Source organism: Grus americana, chromosome 4 (assembly GCF_028858705.1).
Source record: "Grus americana isolate bGruAme1 chromosome 4, bGruAme1.mat, whole genome shotgun sequence".
Lineage (NCBI taxonomy): Eukaryota > Metazoa > Chordata > Aves > Gruiformes > Gruidae > Grus > Grus americana.
In genome coordinates, this window is record NC_072855.1 from 36,265,750 (window position 1) to 36,287,247 (window position 21,498).

Genomic DNA, 21,498 nt, shown 5'->3' on the forward strand with positions numbered 1-21,498 from the left:
AAGAGTGTCTGGCAGGGAGTAACATTGTGGGGAGAAGTTGCTCTGTGATCCTGTAACAGGGAAGGACATTTAGCTTTAGACTCTGCCAGCATCAGAACGGGCAGCACTTTTTCTATTCACCAGCTCTCCAAGGGGAATTGACTTGTCTTTGCTTGTATCCTTGGTGTATAAATCAAGTTGCCATGACAATTTATCTGAATAGATTAGTTAGGGATGGTGGGGGAAGGACAAATAAGAACCACATCTCTTGCTTTTATAGTGTTACTGTGTGTCACAGCAAACTTGTTAACCTTGTGAAATGCCTGATTTTTCAGCTCCTGGTCTGCCTATAAATCACGTGTTCTTGTGAAGATATCCAAGCAATCTCCTCTGGCTCTGCTAGTAAACGTGTGTTTGTTTGGAAGCCTGCTTTCAAGGGAAATATTTTGCTTTGGGAACTTTTCATCAGTTCTTTGCTTCTTTGTAAATTTTGAAAGGTAATTTGTTGTTAAACCATTTTCTCATGTGACACGATGGTTGGAACACAGTCATTTCAAGAATTGAGGTACTTGATATTATGGAGAGGCCTGAGAACTGACAACTGAAGGGAGCGGAAGTGTAATGATTCTTATCAAGAAAGGCACAACTGTCAGTAGAGATCATGACTTCTGAGGGAATTCAAAACACTTTGAAAAATACACCAGCATCACCCCTTTTTTTAAGTAAAAAGCCACTGGTACTGCAAAACCAGTGGTTTATGTTTCATTTCAGTAGGCCAAGAGTCTTGATTGTAGGGCTACACTATTTGAATTCATGGGTTTTGCAGTAGAGCTGTGGTTGGCCTGAGAAGACAAGTGTCAATACTAGTAACAGTAAAGTAAAAGTGGCAAATGTCCAAAATACAGAATGATTAAAAAGGACTGTGTCGGTTTACAAAATTTTCCATACTGCATGGATACTAATTGCTTTACTGCAGCACTAGTTGAAAGGGCTTTTTAGAAAAATACTTTTTATCTATAGTGTTGTTCTTGCCGTAACCACTTGGAAATCTCATCTGATCAAGCATAGCTTCCTTTTTTCCCCTTTTTCAAATTTGTCTCTCAGAATCTTTCCTTGGGACAAATCTGGTGCAGCAAATTGAAGTGGCAATGCCAATGCTTAAATGAAGCTTAGTTTTTTTAAGTGAAATTTAACTTAAAATACTTTTCTCTTCAGTCTTTAGTACATATTTGAATTGGTTAATATTCCTAATGCCTTTGAAAGTTAATTAATTTTAAGCTACGCATATTTTTTTTTCTTTCAAAACTTTTCTCAGCAGGCAATCATTTATTTTGTGATTGGTTTGCTTGCTGTTAAGGAGGTGGGGAGTCTTGCTCTCTTTTCTTTTTTTTTTCTTTTTTTTCTTTTTTTTCTTTTTTTTTCTTTTTTCTTTTTTTTTTCCTTTTTTTTTTTCTTTTTCCCCTCTGTCAGTCCTTATGGTGCCCTGGAGCACATCACTAGGCAGTGCACTTTCCAGCCTCAATTTACAGGAGCTATTAGCATAGGATGTGTGCAGTTTTTGTTATGAAATGATTTGATATCTCTAAAACACAGTGACCTCTTCTCAAAAATCTGTCCAGCTCTTTCTGTTGTTGATACAGGTATTTGAAGAATACCGAAAGAAAAAAAAAGTATGGCAGAGGCATGAAAACTGTCACTCACATTGGTATTTTACACTTTATTTCAGATGAAACTTCAAAGAAGTCTTTAGTTGAATTTGCCTGATGTTCAACACAAGTTCATTCAGTGCTGTTGGTTCCAAGACCAAAGATGTTGCACTGTAATGTATGAAATGCAAGGGAATAATGCAGGCTGCCTTTAAGTGGGCTGGGTGGAGGGGTGATGGCTGTGACTAATCAGTAGCCCGTACCTAACATATCCTGCTCTCCCCTTGGTCAGCCTGGCACAGCTGGCACCAAAATCACGGCTGCTAATGTCTGTAGTACAGCTGCAACTGTTTGTACATGGGGTGGATAGATAAAGCACACCAAACCGATGAGCAGATTAGATTTTGGTGATTAAAAGAACAGTAGGAAAAAAAAGCCAGCATCTCTTCATATAGGACCTTTGATAGAAGTGCAAATGTAGGGAGACTATACTCTTATCATCTGAGGCAGTACGAGTGGTTTTGGGTTATACTGTGACCTTCGTGCTGTGAAAATCATTGAACTGGTCTGAACCAGAAATAGTTCCCCTTAGGAAATTGTTTCCTTCAGCTGTGTTTTGTGGCTTATAGTATGGCACCTTAAGCACTTGTAGTCAACAGCAGTAGGAAGGGGGAGGAAATGCTCATTCAACAGAGAAAATACCACAAGTATGAGAATTCTGGGTGGATTGGAGGCGGAAGTGGAGGGGGGAAAACATCCTTGTACACAAAACTATAAGAGCATAGGGGATAAATCTTCATTGCTGCAGGACAATACAACAAAACAAAAGCTAAGCTTGTGGCTGCAGAGCTATAAATTCTGGCATTACGTTGGGTTACGGTAAAAGAGGATTGTAGGTTTTCTTTCTGTCACTGTCACATATTCTTTCACCAACATGGATTTGGCTTCATCTCAGAATGGGGCTGCTCCATGGTTGTGAGAATAATTTCTGTTTGTCTGACTGTTATGCTTCCTGTTACTCTCTGAGCCCATGGAAGCAATGTCTGAAGGTGTGGTGTAGTCTCAGAAATAAGTCAAAATATATTGACTAGGCACTGGAAAGTCATGTTAGAATATTTGATGTGGGTGAAAGAAAGAATTACCTGTTTCTCTTCTCTCTCCTTCATGCAGAGCAAAGTGAGGAGTGACTCCAAATGGTTGAATTACACAAGACATAGGAGAATCTATATCCAGACACTGGTGTCCTATGTCAGACTCAAAGTTTGTCCATCTAGTTTAAAGTTTTACATAGCTATCCCTTGCTACTGTGTCTGAGCATTCATGCTTGTGGTTCCCACAGTAGTATGTGTTTTAAGTATTCATGTTTAGGGCAGACATTTGAAAACTCTTACTGTGATCACCTCCTGCAAGTTGCTTATGTTGTGAGATGGGATAAGGTCACAGCAATGAGGGAGAAAGCCAGACTGTAACTGTGGAGAGGAATGGGGTTGTGTGGGTGTCTCCAAGGGCATAATTTCTTCTGCATTATCTTTATTACTGGTAATGATGAGTGAAAAGGAAAAGTCAGTTTAGGATGAGTTTGGAAGATACTCAAGAAAAGATAATCTTTTCCTTCTCAAAAATTTATCTGTTATAGTGTCACTGAGAGGTGCTAAAGATAAACACAGTCTTGTCTGGAGTCACTCTTCAGAGCAGGATCTTACTTTAAATCAAGTAAGTGTCTCTGTCAGTAATGCATTTTATGATTTCCTGCAGGAAAAACAAACATGAAGTAAGCATTACTGTCTAAAGAGCTGCTGTCTCCACCATAGGGAACCATTTGATCTCTACTTATAGGGAAAACTATGGTTCACTTGACCTTGAAGAGAGATATTTTATAATAGTACAGGGCAAATGTAGAAGCCCATTGACAAAAAGTACATAGCCTCTATAGATGGTTAACAAATTTGCACAGCATTATCAGTTTTGTATTTTTCTCTGAAAATCAGCACTAGAATATTACCAGGTTTTAGTTAACTGGCATACAGCATGATTGTGATTTTTTTTCCCCTCGTGCCATATGTCTTTAGATGCTAAAAGTACAGGATGTAGTATAGAAATTTATTTCCTAGATTAAAATAGCGCTAAAGTTACAAATCCACTCAAAGGAAAAATATAAATCTTACTCAGAAGTAAGGATGTGCCAAAAATAAAGCTGCCTATGTGATGTTTATATGAAAAAGAATGCATAGGAAGATTTTCTTTCTGTGACTACATATTTTTTGGGGGTTGGTTTGTGGTTTTTTTTCCCCCTGGTAGTGTCCAAGCAGATGCTTAGTGCTTTGCTTCCTAGTGTCCCTGTTAGTAGGAAAGCAGTACAAACCCCTGAGTTTCAGTATGCTCCTAAATCTGAACAGAGAAGAAATTTTTCACTTTGTAGAAGTAAATAAACAGAACTGTCCCTGGGACAAAGTGGACATTTGAAATGGCATGGCCAGGTGGAGAGGCAAATTAATTTGCTTTAATAAAACTGACTGGATCGTAGTGGCTTTAGCGCCTGTTTCAGAGTCAGTCTCCATGCAGTGGATCCGTGACATATAAATGCTTATGGATAATTTTAGGTTGACTAGATAGCTACAGTCAATGTGATTAAGCATTGCTTTGAATCAATTTGTGTTACGGAAGTCAGTGCAGATTCTAATGTATTGTTAATGAGCTCTAGTTCCATTCCTTTTCATTTGATGGATGGAGAGGAGATACAGTGCTTACTTCTCTGGGATGAAAGAAATCCACATGTATGCTGTCAACAAAGGCTATCTGGACTTGGTGAACAGGCATTACAATCGGTCTGGAAGAGTTTGAAAGGTGAAGTTCTACAAGATAATTGTAGTAGCTTATATGAGTGGGGATCCACTATTTTTTTATATTCCTTTATTTGTTAACTTGCTTATCGTGATGTTAAAATGCTCTGAGTGCCAGTAGATATATTAGCTTATTAGCTAGTGTGTGTATGGGTCAAGTAACTGTTCAGTCAGGTGGGTTCAAGAGCAGTTACCTTGTCTTTCCTAATTTCATGGTGTGATGAGAGTTCTCTAACTCCTTTCGCGGCACGTACCTACAGATAATATCCCTCCCCTGGTTTTCTTCCCAGCATGGGCAAAAAATGGTATTCAGCATCATTGCGTATTTCCTTAATAGCTTTTATATAGAAAAGTGTATTGGGTGGGGGAGGAAGAAAAAAATTAGTATAAACTACTGACTGGTACTGATGCCTCACCTCTGGAACTAAGATAATCTGTGTCACATTGTGTATAATATAATGCTCAAGCTACAGTAGGTCTCCCTCCTGATTTTTCTCCTGTTTTAAATGTATATACTTGAGGCTTCTACCACAACCTGTGACTGAGGTAAAGATTGAGCAGAACCTCTTTGTCATCATCACAGTCATCTTTGCTTCACAGACACAAGCCCATCTTTGTTAGATACTGTATCAATGAACTCAAGGGAAGCAGAGGTGGTCAGTGTCTTGCAGGGTTAGGAAATGGGGACGAAATGTATTCTATGAGGAGACGTGGTAAATATGAAAAGCAAACACTGAACTTCTTTGGATATCTGTTCAGGGAGAGAAGATGACAGAAGTATTGAAGAGGTGAAAGAAGGAGGGAGGAACTGCTTGAGGTCTGGAGCCTTAAGAACATGGTTGGTTACTCTTCTAAAAAATACAGTTGATAAACATACGTTGTTTCTCCGCATGTGAAAACATCTCTAAGGTGATGATCATCTCTAAAAGATGATAAAATATTTTTGAAGGTGTTGATGATAAACCATTGAGGGGAGGAAACAATGTCACCAGAAGAAAGTTGTACGTAGGAGCAAATCTGGAAATTTTGATTTGAAGCTATGAGATTCTTGTATACCAAGCAAATGCAATTTCTGTTACATGAAGAGATGGAGGCAACTCTAAAATCTGGCTGCATCTTTCCTGCCAGATTCTGAGTAGTTTAATATTTTGAACATTGGAATCTCAGAATTTTATCTGCTAGAAGGAAGGGTAGTACACAAAATTTGGATTTAGATGTACATTTTGCACATGCAAATTTGGCTCATTGGTATTGAAATCTCCAATTAAAGCATCTTGTGAGCAGTATGGTTAAAATGTGATTTGCCACACTTGTGCATATATGCACAATCTTGGTAAGGTGCATGATTACATTATATCACAAATTATATCCCCCGTAAGAACATCTGTCTTATTTGAGAAATAGTCATCCTCTGACTCATTCAAAGTTTTTGTTGCCATCAAATGCAGCAAAATCATCAAAACCGCAATGATTTTTTTTTAATTACAACAACCTGATCTCATTATGCTTATTTGTGCTAGAATCAGAGGCAAAAAGAAATGCATTAATGGAAGAATCCTATCCTCAATGAAACAATTACTGTAAAGGAAGAGGTTGTAACTCCAGCTGATGGACCTGAGATGGGGGCTTCCAGGTAGTGTCAGAAGTAATCACCACAATGTTTTACTATGTCTGGACATTTTGAAGAAGTGTCAAGAGATGAGACATCAAATATTTGTTGTAAAGTTTTTGGGATTTTTTATTTAATTTTGGAATTCAATTGAATTTATATTTTTTAGGGTACAATAAGTGTATTGCTTCCTTTATTATGTAAAGAAGGGGCATATTGTAAACCTGGAATGCAAAAGAAGAAGGGATAGTGAAGCAAATTCTTGACCGATACATACTATAAGAAACCTGTTAGGTTGGCTTTTGTGCTGTATGTAAATCAGGGTTGTATTTGTCTCCTTTGTGCATGTATTCCTTTTTTCATTGCTTTCAGGTTTTTGTTGGGCGAAAGCCTGATGATCCTGTCATCCCAGGAATATTATGAAAGAGAAAGTTAGAATTAATTAAAAGTATAATTGGAAGAATGAAACTAACTGAAATAATGTTAAAGCAGAAAATGTTAAGTGTTGCATCTCATGGGGAATCAAAAGAGACAGCTCTGAGAAAGCATTGCAGACGGTTGATAATCAGGCAGGTGTTACTCAACGCTCAACGCTTTTTGGGAACTGGCAAATCATCAAAAGAAAATATAACTGGAATTCACTGTACAAGATAATCAGACTCAAACATTTCAGATGAGCAGGATCTGTTTAATGTGTCATCTTCATTCCTCAAGCATAAACCTGCTGTTGAACGTGACAAAGAACTGCAGCTTCTTAACCGGTGGTACAGACAGGATGAAAACTTTGTTTCAAGTATTTACAAGCCACAGCCTACCAGGTTAGTGCTGAGTTCCTTCTGTTCAGAAATTGTATGATAAAGAAATAAACATGGTTTTCCTTCCAGTCCATTAAGGAGATTAATTTATTCTTCATTAGTCTGAAAGTCGTTCACTTCTTTAATCACTGGAAGTTTTATTGCTACACACTTGCATGAAAGAAATACTAAGTCTGAAGAGTTTCCTTCAACATTATATCCCACAAATGAATAGTATCTTTATCTTTATTTAAATGAGCAGCAGTGCTTTTCTCATTATAGTGTGAAGTCCAGCATTAGAAGGTATCATTTGAAGGAAGATTTCCCCTGAATTTTTCTTAATGATGCTGATAACACTGTCATCAAATAGGCATATGAGATTTTATCCCCATCTTAGAGATGGTGTAACTGAGGCCCAGTTGAGATATATACTTATTAAAACAGACGTAGAAAGACTCAAACCTGTATCTGTCCATCTACAAAACTGTGCAGCAATTTGATAAGCTAGAGCTGCACCTACCTGAATTGATGATGTTCTTTAATCATGTTTTCTGATTAGAGCAGTTTCTTAATTTTTCAGCATGTTCTTACAGCTTGTCTTTTACTCATCTTCATAGCACATTTTACAGGGATATTTTCAGCAGTGATCCTGCACACAGGCAGCAAGCTAAGAGCAAAGGCTCAGCTCTTTCTAGAAACTACACAAGATATTTCAAGAGTATGCTCCACTTACTCTCAGGGCGGAAGCATCCACTCTGCTTCTGGAGACTGGTGAAATCCAAAATGAAGAGAAAGGCTGTCCTGCACTCAGCTGGAATGATCAGCAATACATTCTTTCCTAAAAGAAGGAGAAAGGTTAGTTTCAGTAATAAAATAAGTTAAAGGAGTTAGAGACATCACCAGTTGTGGCACTCCTCAGAATCTTGTGGTAGGACAAGCAATACTTAAGTGAGCGTGTTACTGCTATAATAAATATGTAAAATAGAACTTCAAATACATTACTTCTTAATAACTCTAAATGCATTTTCCTGCTTAACGTACTGTTCAGTCCACTTAAACATATGTAACTCCTTCTACAATCTGCAGGCAACTCTACTAGAGAAGCAAAAAGCCTGGAGTTTGGCCGAACAAAATAAAACACATGCTGTGAAATTCTGCTTAACCGCAGAGAATAAAATGACCGCTGCAGAATAAGCTTAATAATGCAATAATAATTTAACAGCAAAACCACAGATGTCATGAGGGTTTTTTTACAAATAGGTATTTTCTGGTTTTCGTATGAAGAGCAAAGGAAAATCAGATGTTTTCTCTGAAGTTCAAAGTGGTTGTGCATCAGAGCTAAGAAAGTAATTTAGTACTTCTTTCTGCCACCTTTTCCACAGTATGGTGCTCATAGTGCTCAGATGAGCAGTTAAAGTATTTAGAGAGATTATAAAGCTATTAGCCTTCAATCCAGTAAAGAAAGTTGCTCCTTCTGGGCTATATTTGGGGCTATTCATGTGTTTGAAGATGACCCCTGTTGGTTACTGGTTAATATGAGTTAAATCAATTTAGTTCTTAATCAGTCCTTGCGGCAATTTCCCTGTTAATCAGAGTGGTTGGTTGATGGTCTTGGCCTGTCCTCCACTTTGTTGATACCTTTCCCTGGTGTTTTATAAGTAAACTCAGGTTCTTATGCCAGAGCCACACTTGGTCAGAGATTATTAATGCCCTAATCCATAAAAAGAACAAATCTTTCAGTTTAGCACCTAGAACGACACAGATCTTTTCTTGTATCCATAATCATGTTGATATAGACATTTCCACACTCTTTCAATTTCACTCTTTCACAGTATTATTTTCTTGTAAATTTTTTCTATCACTTAACATGTTTTGCATTATGTTAACCTGACCCAGACCAATTAATTAAATTCCAAACAATAATTTATTTTATCAGAATTTACTACAAGTTTTCACAGGTTTATAGAAGGGTCTGTGTTGCTGCAAGCATACCAAGATATTTATTGCTGTCCTCATGCATGCTATGTTCTCTTCCAACACAATCTTTTCTTAAATTATTTTGATGGAAACTTTTAAAAAAATGGAGTTAAGAATTAGAACATTTCTTCTCTCTCAAGTCTTGCAGCAAGAGGTTGATCAAGGATTCAAGATTTAGGGATCTCCAGAAGATCACTGTTACTGCAAGAGGAAAACCTGTGACTTAGAGTACAACCTGTCAAGCAGGCAGCCTTCAAAATGTTTTGACATCGACCTTGTGAAAACAGAGGTCAATGAAAGGAAGTTTGAAGCACTTCAGAACATCACAGAAAGCATCCATGCACAGGTATGCTTATCATCACTTTCCTTTATTCACCTCTGCCCCGGATGCTGGGTATTTCTTTTCATCATGTTCTAGAACTTCAGATAGGGAAAAATTGAAAATCACAGTATTTTTTGTCTCACCTTGAGTATAACTCTGTATTTTTAAAGGTGCATCCTAAACCTGCGTTAATTTTATACTCACAAGTCAGGTAGGTGCCTTCACTCTTTCTTTTAATACCTTCTCCAAGTTCCCTTCTTGCAGCTTGGTTTTCCCACTTAAGTGTTTATTCTGATGTTCTTTATCTCTCTCCTTTAATTGGCTGCAATTTTCTAAGAGTTCCTGAAGACCAATCTTCAGTTTGCTTTGCCTGTTACCTCAATTCTCAGTATTCAGGAAAAGCTATAGAGAGGGAGAATCCATGTCACTTTAAATCCTTAGAGAGGCATGCTGAGTTAGTGATGTAGAAGGCTGACATCATTCTTAATTTGCCCTGGATACCCAACTTCATCAGCAATCCCATCAGAAACAGTGGGATTGGCATGGAATTAAGGCAATGCGAATCAAGAATCAAAATCTTATCAGCAGTTGTTAGTTTGTGTTTAATTAAAATCTGTATCTGCTGATTTATTGCTATTAATTCTTTGAGTTAGTAACACACTCAGCTGTGTCTTGCAAATCTGAAGAAGCCGGGGTAAGTATTAAGTGTGGCCTAAAGTAACTCTTTTCCTCATAACTGTAAAATGAGAGCTTAGTGGACTCATTTAGCATTGGGATTTGGGGGATGCTTTTCTATTATATGAATTCACAAACAGAACACTGTATTAATCTGTTGAGAAAAGGTGTAACACAAGATATGATGTATCTATTTTTGGCTTCACTTTGTCTTAATTCTGCCCTTCAATTCTCATCTTAGATCACCTTTCTTGTCTGTGGATATGTGCTCTGGGGTTTACAAGTTTGTAAAACAAAAAGTACATTACTGAGCACAAATCTGCTCTGTGTTTTCTTCCTACCCAGCCTCCTTTATCTCCTGTTTTGCATCTCAGTGAAACGGGTTTGGTCATTGCTTGTCTTACCCTTCAACACACTCAAAGCATGCATGAAGGGATGTTAGTTTCTTTTCTTCTTGCAAACCTAAAATTGTGAGGTAGAAATAGTAATGCACAAGCTATTGTCTAGGATTGTTAGAAATTAATTTAGTTCAACTCGTGCAGAAAGACGTATTTATCAGTGTACTGGATAGAATGCAGACATTACTTTGTTGTAGCAAGAATTATCACTGGTTGCCTTCCAGTATGTTTTGATTCAACTAGTTTCCATTCTTGATAGGTTTATTCTCTCTGTTTAGCTTCATCACACTAATATCTATAAGAAAAATGTAAGCTAGGACAAAGATGGAATTGAACCCATCAACAGCAGATCCCGTTCCTTCTACCTTGAACACCTACCTGTGCAATGACTTTCAGAAAATTGTCATCGCCCAATTCCACTGGTCAGCCTTTGACAAGGACCTTATCTGAGGGAAAGTAACAAAGATCAGAAGATGAAGGAGCTGCAGACAAAAGGTTGTGTTTTAAGTACTCTGAAAAGTTATAGTGAAAAAAATCCCCTTGTATTTAAGTGAATTTCAAAATGGTCTTGAGGCTAATGAAAACATGGACAATTTACCTGGTAGGAAGTGAGGTGTTTCTAGTCAGCTGACAGACAGCACATTGCTTACCATGTGAGGATAGAGTTTACAACATATTTTCATTTTATTAACAGATGATCTGAAGAATAATTAGAAAATCAGCTTGGTAGATTTGGGGAAAAGTAAACCCTTAAATTAAATTTTGCCTTTCCTATTAATTTTTATATTCCTTCGTCTCCATGTGACACTGAATATGAATATATAAGAATTTTTTTTTTTTGTTTGCAACTATACAAATCTATTGGGTTGTCCACTAAATGTCATGTTGGAGACTTTGACCTCTGTCTTTGAATGTGCTTACAGTTAACTAGGGCAGCTGAAGATAATGGTGTATTTTGAGTGTGCTTACGAAGGGCCTGTCTCTGCAATTTTATGAAGAATTTGTAGATAGGGCAACTGGTTTAAGAACATCGTTTGCATATTAGGTAATTTTCATGTGTACTACCAATGTCATTATGAAATAATGGTGTTCGGGTTTCCTGTTCACAGGTCAGGAAGGGTTATTTCTTTACGTGTAAGGCTGCTGGTACTTTTGTAAATAAAAGAAAAGGAGAATGTAAGCAAAGGCTTTCTCTCTTTCTGTTTACCTAGAATGATCAATTCCAAGTTTTTCCCCAGAAATGCTACATGTCAGGAGGAAAAGGGAAGTCTTTACATTTGGGATGAGGAAATTCTGGCACATGTTCAGCAGGGCCAGGCTTTGTGAGTTCAGCAGCAAGCTGCCATTTATTTTATGTTCGTTGGCACAAAGCTAAGTAGAACATGGTGTGTTGGAGAAAACTTGGAATATCTCACCTGTCTGTAAAAACTGATGAGGTTTTTTCCTTTTGAGAGTAGCTGTTTGCTTATTTTTTTCTTGCTTTCTTTTTTTTCCCAAAATAAGTTCAAAAGTATACATGTGATTCATCTTAATAATACCCTACCAGTTTATTAAGGGAGTCCTCCCTACGATCCTAAGAAGGGACACCATTTTCAGTGCTGCAGTAGCAAAGAAAGATTTTCCAAAGATGTAGCAAATCTGATGTAGGACAATGATTTCTTGATATAAAATCTCACCATACACATGGTCTAGAGCTCGGGATTTGAAAACTAATGATTTTCTGTGCCACCTCAGTGTACTGCCACCATTCACCCTCTCTCACCCCAGCTTGTTTCCATGTTTCAAGGAAAGACAAAACACCTCCCCTCTCTCAAACGTATCTCATCTCAAATACACCTAGTGTATGTCTATATACCATCGGTACCTGAGAGAAGTCAGTTACTGCATGAGAGGAGGAGCAGTCTTTCCCCTGAGCTCTGCAGATGAATGCCAGAAGCATGAGATTTGCTTATACTTATTATCGTAGCACAGAACTATGAGTGTTGTAAGCAGGTTGATACAAATCCATTCTGTCCCCAGTCCATGATACACAAGCAGGAGGATTTATAAATTTACAGATTAATTAGTCAGCAGAGACCACATGGAGATCCTGTCCTACGTGTCTACAAACAAGTCAGTCTGTACTGTATATGACTTGCATGTAAGTCCCTCACCCCATAAAAACCTTATGTTAGTTAATGTAATATTCAAACATATGAAGCAGCGTAAGGGGACAGGGAACTAATTAAAATAATTCCAGGAGAGGTTTCTAGGGTATTTAATCCATTGCTTAGAATTCCAATTAAAACTACATACCTAGTAAAGAGCTTCTCATATCAGATTCTTATTTGTACCTGAAAGTTAGATGATTTCCTTTTTAAAAGGAGGAAAATATTAATTAGAAAGACATGTTTTTTAGAAATTATAGAGTTTTCTTTCAGAATGAAAGTTGTGATGTAAAATACATTCCTGCACCTTAATTATCATAGAATCATAGAATAGTTTGGGTTGGAAAGGACCTTTAAAGGTAATCTAGTCCAACCTCCCTGCAATGAGCAGGGACATCTTCAACTACATCAGGTTGCTCAAAGCCCCGTCCAACCTGACCTTGAATGTTTCCAGGGACAGAGCATCTACCACCTTTCTGGGTAACCTGTTCCAGTGTTTCACCACCCTCATTGTTAAAAATGTCTTCCTTATATCTAGTCTAAATCTACCCTGTTTCAGTTTAAAACCATTACCCCTTGTCCTGTTGCAACAGGTCCTGCTAAAAAGTTTGTCCCCATCTTTCTTACAGGCCTTCTTTAAACACTGAAAGGCTGCAATAAGGTCTCCCCAGAACCTTCTCTTCTCCAGGCTGAACAACTCCAACTCTCTCAGCCTGTCTTCACTGGAGAGGTGCTCCAGCCTTCTGATCATCTTCGTGGCCCTCCCCTGGACTCGCTCCAACAGGTCCATGTTGTTCTCATGTTGGGGACCCCAGAGCTGGACGCAGTACTCCAGGTAGGGTCTCACCAGAGCAGAGTAGAGGGGAAGAGTAACCTCCCTTGACCTCCTGGTCACGCTTCTTTTGATGCAGCCCAGGGTATGGTTGGCCTTCTGGGCTGTGAGCACACATTGCTGGCTCACATCCAGCTTTTTATCCACCAAGTTGTCTTCAAATATGATGTAACTCCATAAGCAATTTAATGAATAGACTATGCAGCTGTTTCAGTTGGTTCTATGCCTGAACAATATGGATTGGTTCACTGAAGAACATGAACTCGTGTGACCATTCTTACCCCAAATGTTCTCACACTCAATTACTGTTTTCTTTTGGGAACATGGTTATTTTTCCAACAAAACAACTGTCAGTATCTGTTTCAGATCAACAAGTAAGCTTTTGAAAGAAAAAAAAAATTTAACACAGGGCTGCAAGAGTTATAATTTGATTTATTGGTGCCACTGATGAAAGCAGAAGAGTATGATTAACTCTAAGCCTCTTCTATCAGATTGCTGATATTTGAAAAATTTCCATGCATTCTTCTGAAGTAACCAAAATTTCAGTACTGTTTTGTAGTGCAGATTTTATTGGTGCTTATTTTAATATTATAATTGTCAAAAATTTCCATTAACATAACCCATGTATTTGGGATACTGCAGTACAGTGTGCACATCATTCTTGTGGAAGGACTTAGGTTTGTGCCCAAAAATATAAATTATAAAATATGCTTTAATTTTCAGTTGTTTCAGCTGGTAAATGTGTGGACGTGCATGGTGTGTAGGTAAGATATCACAGATTTAAAAGTATGTTTTTCTTTTCCATTGGAACTAACCTCCTTGTAACAAGTAAAGAATCTCTGGGGTGTAAGATTTGTGAAATAATGAATATTTTCTGAATCTTGAAACAAAATGTTTTTGAGAAAGGACATCAAACTTTAGGCTTCAAAGTATCAGTCAAGAACAGAAATCCAAACCAATGTTCTCATCAAAAAGAATAGTGTTTAACTAGTTCCTTATTTTATTTTATTTTAATCATCATTAAGTGCTGAAAATAGATTTCCACCTGGACCATGTCTTTCTTTTTCCTCTGAATTTGAAGGGAGTCCAGTTCTGGCAGGAACCTTGTATCTTCCTCTTCTTGGGATGAATTCATAAAGTTGCAGCTTAAAGCTCTGATCTCAGTTATAAACATTACTCAGCTGGTGTATTGCTGTATATTTTCAGAAGAATATAGCAACCAGCATGTTGTTTTGTTTCATGGTGGTTACCTTTACCAGTAGTTGCTGTTCTCTGGAGTGTGCATTACCCACCAGAGGGAGCCGAAGCCAAGACCTGGCAGATTTTCATAGAAGCATTTAGGTTGGAAAAGACGGGTAAGATCATTGAGGCCAACTGTTAACCTAGCACTGCCAAGTCCACCACTAAACCATGTCCCTAAGCGCCACATCTACACATCTTTTAAATACCTCCAGGGACGGTGACTCAACCACTTCCCTGGGCAGCCTGTTCCAGTGCTTGACAACCCTTTCGGTGAAGCAATTTTTCCTAATATCCAATCTAAACCTCCCCCAGCAGAACTTGAGTTGACCTTTCAGTTGCCAGGGGCTTCCCTGGTGAAAGTCCTCTCTTACACTTTACAGGGCTTTGGATTTGGGCATCTGTCCTCAAGTTAGCTTGGGAGCAGATGGAGACTGGGTAGGAAATCAGTGCACCTCCATATATATACTAAGTTATGACCTCTTTTGGGAACCGTCACTTCAGTGTCAAAGCAAACAAAGTAAAACCTCGTGATGTACATGTCATCATTCTTTGGGTTTTATGTATGCCATTCTTTGTAACATGAATAAGGACACCAAAATTGTATAAAAGAGAAGTAACTTTGAGAGTAAACTAATTATCCCTGAGAAAATTAGGCCAGGTAGAAGCAAGGGTGACTATGTTATCCATGTCTCTAAAAGAAATCTCTCAAAATTCCTGACTACAAATAGGTTGGAGGTTATTTCTGCTGTATGTTAAACTGACATTTTGTTTATCAAGAAATAAATTGGCTGAAAAAGGATAGAAGGTGTAGTTCATGCATATTATGTGTTTTGATTTTGTTCAGCACAGAAATATGTGTCAAGGATCTAAAGTGTTTATTTTGACTGAGAATTTTGGAGCTAAATGTTTAAGTGTTTCCAGACTTAAATATCTTCATTTTTCCTTAAAAATCACAGTATTTTGACATATTCCAATTTATCCTAATTCACAATGATATACTGAAGAATGTTCTGATTTTTTTACTCAGCCAATTTTTTATCCAACTCAACTGCAGTAGTTTCTTAAACATATATTGATAGAAGCTTGTCAAAATTCAAGCCATTTTTAAATTGTATCAAGCTATGTTTACATTATTATATCTAAAAACCCCAGACCTCTAAAATGATTTAAAATTAAGACTTAGTGCTGTGGTGAACAGGTTAGGAGCCTGACAAGTCCCATAAAAAGCAATTAAAAAAAAATCTTGAGAATGTCGATATAGCTAATTTATTTATCAATGAACATGAGGAATTAACACATACATCTCCTTGCCTTGGGTATGCCAATACTGACATGGACAATGAACAGGGAACATCTTGGGGGTTTTTTTATGGTAACCAATTGGTCAAGGTGAGAGGGTTTCTTTGGTTTTCTTTCTGTTCATTAAATCATAAGATCAATTTATATTTCATCAAGTTTTAATAAAAAGCTACCTTTGACTTAGAGGATGGAAGGAGTGCTGGTCCTTCTGGATAAATGAGATTCTTCCCACATGTTTCCTTCTGCACTTGGAATAAGTCATCCACAGAGAAATAAGTAGATGTTGAGACATGGAGATTAACAGCTGAAAGGTGGTAAGGAACAGCTTCTTATACCATTTCTGAGTTGTAGCTGACCATATGAACATAAATAGTCTTAATGAATAGGTGGAGTTGACTTCTTTGTACTACAAAATGCAGGAAAGGTCACACAGTTAATTATAGGTGAGCAATCATATATAAAGCTGGTCCTTATTGTCTCTAAGCTGCTTGCTACTTGCTCAAGTAATTTGTAGTTTTCAGTGCTGTGGCATCCTTTGACTTCTGCAAAACCATTAGTCTGTTGGTCATAAGAATTATGACCGATGTGAGACATTGAAACTTCCCTAGGTAATAGTCAAATCTGCTTTCTACACCACCAACTGTGTGTAAACAGTTAGCCTATTAGACCTCCTATGGGATGGTTTTTTTCAAATTCAAAATCTTGTCATACAAAAATAACAGTCACATCAAATAACCTCAATTTCAGCTCAGCTTTCTGTTTCTTGACAGTATTTTGTCATGTCCTTCCAAGGAAGGTACAAGACAGTTTATATCAAATTGCTGTCTAATGGACTTGGCTTTATGGCTTCCTCAGTTAGAAGTTGCCTTATATACTGGAGTACGAGGTTTTAATAGATTTATTTTTTTTTAATGTCTGGATCCTATCTAACTTAGGAAGGGATCATTAACTACATTTCAGCATTTCAGAGAGAAGGATTTATTTCTGTATTTATTTTGCTGTCAATTTAGTTAAATAATGGCATAACTTGTCAGGATTTTTAATAGGCGTTTTCCAACATTTCAATGGGAATTAATCTGTCAAATGTAGTAAATAAAGAAAAATGGAAAAATTTCAAAAAGATTAGAAGGAGACTCATAAATTTGAAACCCAAACCAAACCTTAAATTATGCAATTTACAATTGTACCTCCTCAGCAGTGGCTGTTGGATAAATTACAGTGCTGTATGACACTTTGAATGTGCACTTTAGGATTTTCTTAATTAAAGAAAATAGAAGGGGAGAAAATCTTACAACTTTTTTGGAAGAGGAGATACATTATAATTTCTTTCAGATGCAGTTAACTAGCTATAAAATGACCCTGCACTTCTCTTTTTTTAGTTTTCTTGGATTACTTTTTACGTTCTTCCTAATTATTTCTGACAGCTTTTTTTCTTCTGTCTCTGTACTTCATTCCTGCTGTCATTTCAATTTTTGTTTCAGTTCTCTTTCTTGTTTGGGTTTATTTTTCTCTCTTGCTTTGTATGGGGGTGATACTTTCATATTCTTCTTTTTCACATTTGACTTCCCCTCAGAATTTTATTGCCTCATACTTTATTCTGAGGTCAGGGAAGGGAAAGGAATATATGCCAGCTGCAGACTCGGGAAATATACTCAGCTCTGTGTTTGAACCTATACGTTCATTATTTCAGGGGTTTGATCTGATGGACTCATGCCAGTTGCTGCATGAAATACACATTTCTTCAGCAGATACCCCTATACACAGGGATTGCTCCATACTTATCTCAAGAAATTATATTCTAGAGTAGTAGGACCTATTTTTCACCTTTGAGAATTTAGGATTAAAAAAATCCTCTTCATAACTCAGCTGAATATCAGCCTTCTATCATTGCATTTTTGTGAAAGTCAGGTCTGTTAATAATTTCTTTATATTTACTCCATTGCTCTATAATTGATGTATTGTCATTATATAATCCAAAGGTTATAAGGGTTTAATCCTAAGTACATTTTGTAGCTATGATTTCCCTCATCCCTTCAATAACCTACTAATATTTTCCACTAACAAACTGCTACTCAAGTACTTCTTCCAAACAGAAGTTGAAGGGCATTCTTTCCTGGTTTGATACACCAGTCCAGCATGCAGCCTTATGCAATGTCTGTTGAGATTGTCAGACTGAAATTTCTGAGACCAAGACTTGTGCTAGTGCAGTGCAGGAGTGTTCTCTCAGTTGGTGTCCTACTCCCAGTATCAGCTGGGATTTTGTTATTCATCTTTGCTCTGTGTAAATACTGTAGTCACATTAAAAAAATGATAGGGTTTTTAGGGGGTGACTAGTCCACTTCTGTAGCATATAGTGGTAGGGAAGGATAGTCATAATTACTTATGCAGTGTGTTTGACAGGATTTGAATGATGAGGTTTAGAAGTCCAGTGTCTGCCACTCACATTAATTTGATTTTCAAATGGCACTGGCAATATTCTATATCAAAGACAGAATTAGTTTGCAAAGGCAAATCCAGCAACAAGGAGGTAAGACAAAGTGTTAGAAAGAAAATTGATGAAAGAGGAAGGAAGCAATAGGCCATACATAAAAGAGATTATGAAGAGAATCATCCAAAGCGTATGTTGATGTCCTTATTCAGTCCCATATTTTATCACTGCTATGTCTGAAGGGTTTAAAGCTAGATTTGCAGATGGTAATGACATTGGGAGCACAGCAAATCATAATGTATGCTGCATCTAGATTCCATGCAGGCAGAGATGGGGGCAAAATATTTCAAAAGAAGCAAAATCAAACCACATTAACAATCCCAACTACTGTACATGACAATCTTTTATACAATTAAAATGTGCCGTTAACTAGCATATTTGGCAATCCGATAGGTTTTTATTCCTGAACTGTCACTGCCAGAGCAGCAGGATTGCCCTTCCAATCCTTCCCCTCCCAGTCATGTTGTAGTTGATATAGAAAGTCCAAATCAGGCTGTGTCAGAGCGTCTGGGGTTTATTCTGTACCTTGGTCATCTAGTTGATTCTGACAGTATAGACCTGATGTTGTCATATACCTCTTGCACCGAGTTGTGCATACACATCTGGAAACAATTCAGTCTTCCTTGTACATGCACTTAGTCTTCAGGTTTTATTTAGTAGTGTGACAGAATAAGGCTGTAGGTATGTTTTCTCTGGTTTAATTGATTCTTCTTTTGTACAGGAATAGAAAAGAAGCCGTGGTGTTCAGTGGTAGCAAAGGAGATGTGGTTGTTAAGCTGATACGCCGAGGCTCTGTGGTCGCTGTTCGGGGAGAAGTTGTAACTAATGACTGCTTCCTTGTCATCTTTAAGTAATGAATGCTTAGAAACTATACTCTTGCTTCTCCAGAAAAGGAAGTTGTGCCCAATTTTTAAAAATATTTGGGTGGCCCGTGAGGTCTTCGAGAGCATCTTTTCTAAATTATTCTGGAGTTTTTGAAAATCACACTGGCAGCCTTCCAGCAGCTTTAGGTGCCTAATTCCTCCTAAAAATCTGGGCTTTTACCTGTAATTTTTTCACCCAGCTATGTTCCATCTGAAGGCAGGAGGTTTCAGGTCTCTCATGCCTCCATTAAACCGTCCAGATTCTGGTGCCTGCATCCTATCAAGCCTGGCAGCTGCTCCAAGAGCAAATTCTGTATTACTTCATTACTTTCAGAAGGGTCAGCAGGGCTGCCCTTACTTTACACTGAAGTGAGTTTGACCCTAAAATATTCTTGAGAGAGCATATTTTCTTTTCAGATAGTGTTACAGATTTAAAAGCAACTGCTGGTTTAGAAGTGCCTGTAGTGGTGTAGTAGAAACCTCCCTCTTGCTATGAACAGCTCTGCTGTTCCTTACAGGGCAGCCGGCTGTTATGCAAGTAGAACTTTTCAGTGTTAGCACCTTTGCCTAGTCTTACACTCTTCAGGGTTGCTGCAATGACTTTCTTTGCACCTGCTTCATTAATCATCTGGGCTATCATCTCGTGGCATTCAGCCATATTCCAGGCACTAATACCACTAAGATACTACTGTGGAATCTGAAGAGTACAGGCATGTGGCCAAGTTACCTTCAGTTCGCCTTGGAGGTGAGTGGTTTCTTTTCTGTTGCCATTTGTTAAATAAAGGAGAATTGTTTCTTTGGATTGATTCATTTCTGAAAGGATCATGCAAATGGAAATTTCAAACTGTCGATATTGTCATTCCATATTCTATTTCAATAATCTCTTCCACTTTGCCATGGTACATTATTTAATTTCCTACTGTTTCACATGAACCCCTGTAACAAGATTGCAATGAAAAATGGTGTGTTATGTGGTTAAAAAAATTAATACCAAGTGACCTGAGTGCTCTGAAATCAATCATGTGACAAAGGAGATGGGCTTAAGTGGTGAACAAAGTGTATTCATTCTTGTAACAATACAAGAGATCTGAACCAAATTTCATGCGAATTTCATGGAACTTTAAGAGAAATTAAATTACGTTCCAAGGGTTATTTATGATTGCTCCTTATCACTGGAAGGTACTCTCTAATCTTTAAAATCTCCACATTCTGGAAACCAAATATATGATTTTCAGTGTTGAATTCAAGCTTCTGTTGCTATCTCAATACTGTATCAGTAAACTGAATACTATTATCTAAGATCTATAATTGAATATATGTTTTATATCTTCCTGTAAATAATGAGATTCAAATGTATATTTGATGGCATTAAAGCCAAACAGTGGCTTATTCTAAAAAATGTCCAAGTCTTTAAATCCTGTGCAGCTTAGCTCAGGAAAAGATACCTGGAAACATTCCTTCTAAGCACAGTTGTGATAAGACAGTTGCAGAGAGAAATTTTTGGGGATTTCTACATTCTCTGTAAGCCAAATCACATCAGGCTTTATGCATAGTGATCATCACCCTGTATTTCACCTAGAAAATGAAATGATCACCAGTGCAGACGTTTCTGTACGTGGCCTTTGTGTACTTACCAAAAAGATGGACAGGAAAATTCAGGTAGACTTTTCAAGCAGCCTCACAAGATAGTCCCAGCAGAACAACCACAGACACATGTGTTAATTGCAGAATATTTTACTCCTGTGCTACAAATACGCCTTTTTTTTTTTTTCTTTTCAATTTAACCTTAAATATGAAGGTGTTTGTCCTGAACTTCTTTGTTTAGGCTTTTGTGGTGGAGAGAACTACCTTCAAATGTGGAGCTTTGCTGCAAAGATCAATGACCAGTTTTTGACTGTTACAACAAACAAGGGAAAAGACACAAACGGAATTTGAGACATTGTGGCTACGCAGAATTGTCCCAGGCAAGTTCAAAATACACAGGTATTTGATGTTTAAACATTCCTTTTCTTTCAGATTAGGACAGGTAGCAGACAAGACAACATGACAGGCACAATGTTGCATTTGAAAACATGACTGAAACCTTTAAAAAAGTGGTTCTGCCAAAAAGAACTGACAAAATATACTAATTTCTGAAATTTGTGCCTGAATTGCCTTGCCTGTTTCTGAAGTAGTTTACACATTGCAAAGGGCTTGATTCAGAACTATCATAAATGAACACAATGCTGAGCACTGCTGGAATTATCCAGTTAAATTGAATGTAAAGAGTTATCCAAAGGACTCATCCTTGCAACAACTTGATGGGGAGAATTTTTTACAATGTGTCAACCAAATTATAGCAAAAAAATGAAGAAAAATAATTTTTTTTAATGATGAAAGCTCAGAAC

The 21,498-nt window shown here is 37.4% G+C and overlaps 1 long non-coding RNA gene across 1 annotated transcript; it reads left to right on the plus strand.

Annotated features, from left to right (window-relative positions):
* Window positions 1–317: 317 nt before the first annotated feature.
* On the plus strand, window positions 318–21,070 carry LOC129205706 (uncharacterized). Its single transcript, XR_008576834.1, has 14 exons — window positions 318–476; window positions 1,706–4,469; window positions 5,225–5,303; window positions 5,986–6,098; window positions 6,447–6,892; window positions 7,486–7,723; window positions 8,986–9,191; window positions 9,338–9,378; window positions 10,519–10,735; window positions 13,017–13,222; window positions 13,943–13,983; window positions 18,970–19,098; window positions 19,766–19,856; window positions 20,937–21,070. It is a non-coding gene; the product is annotated as an uncharacterized LOC129205706 (long non-coding RNA).
* Window positions 21,071–21,498: the final 428 nt, after the last annotated feature.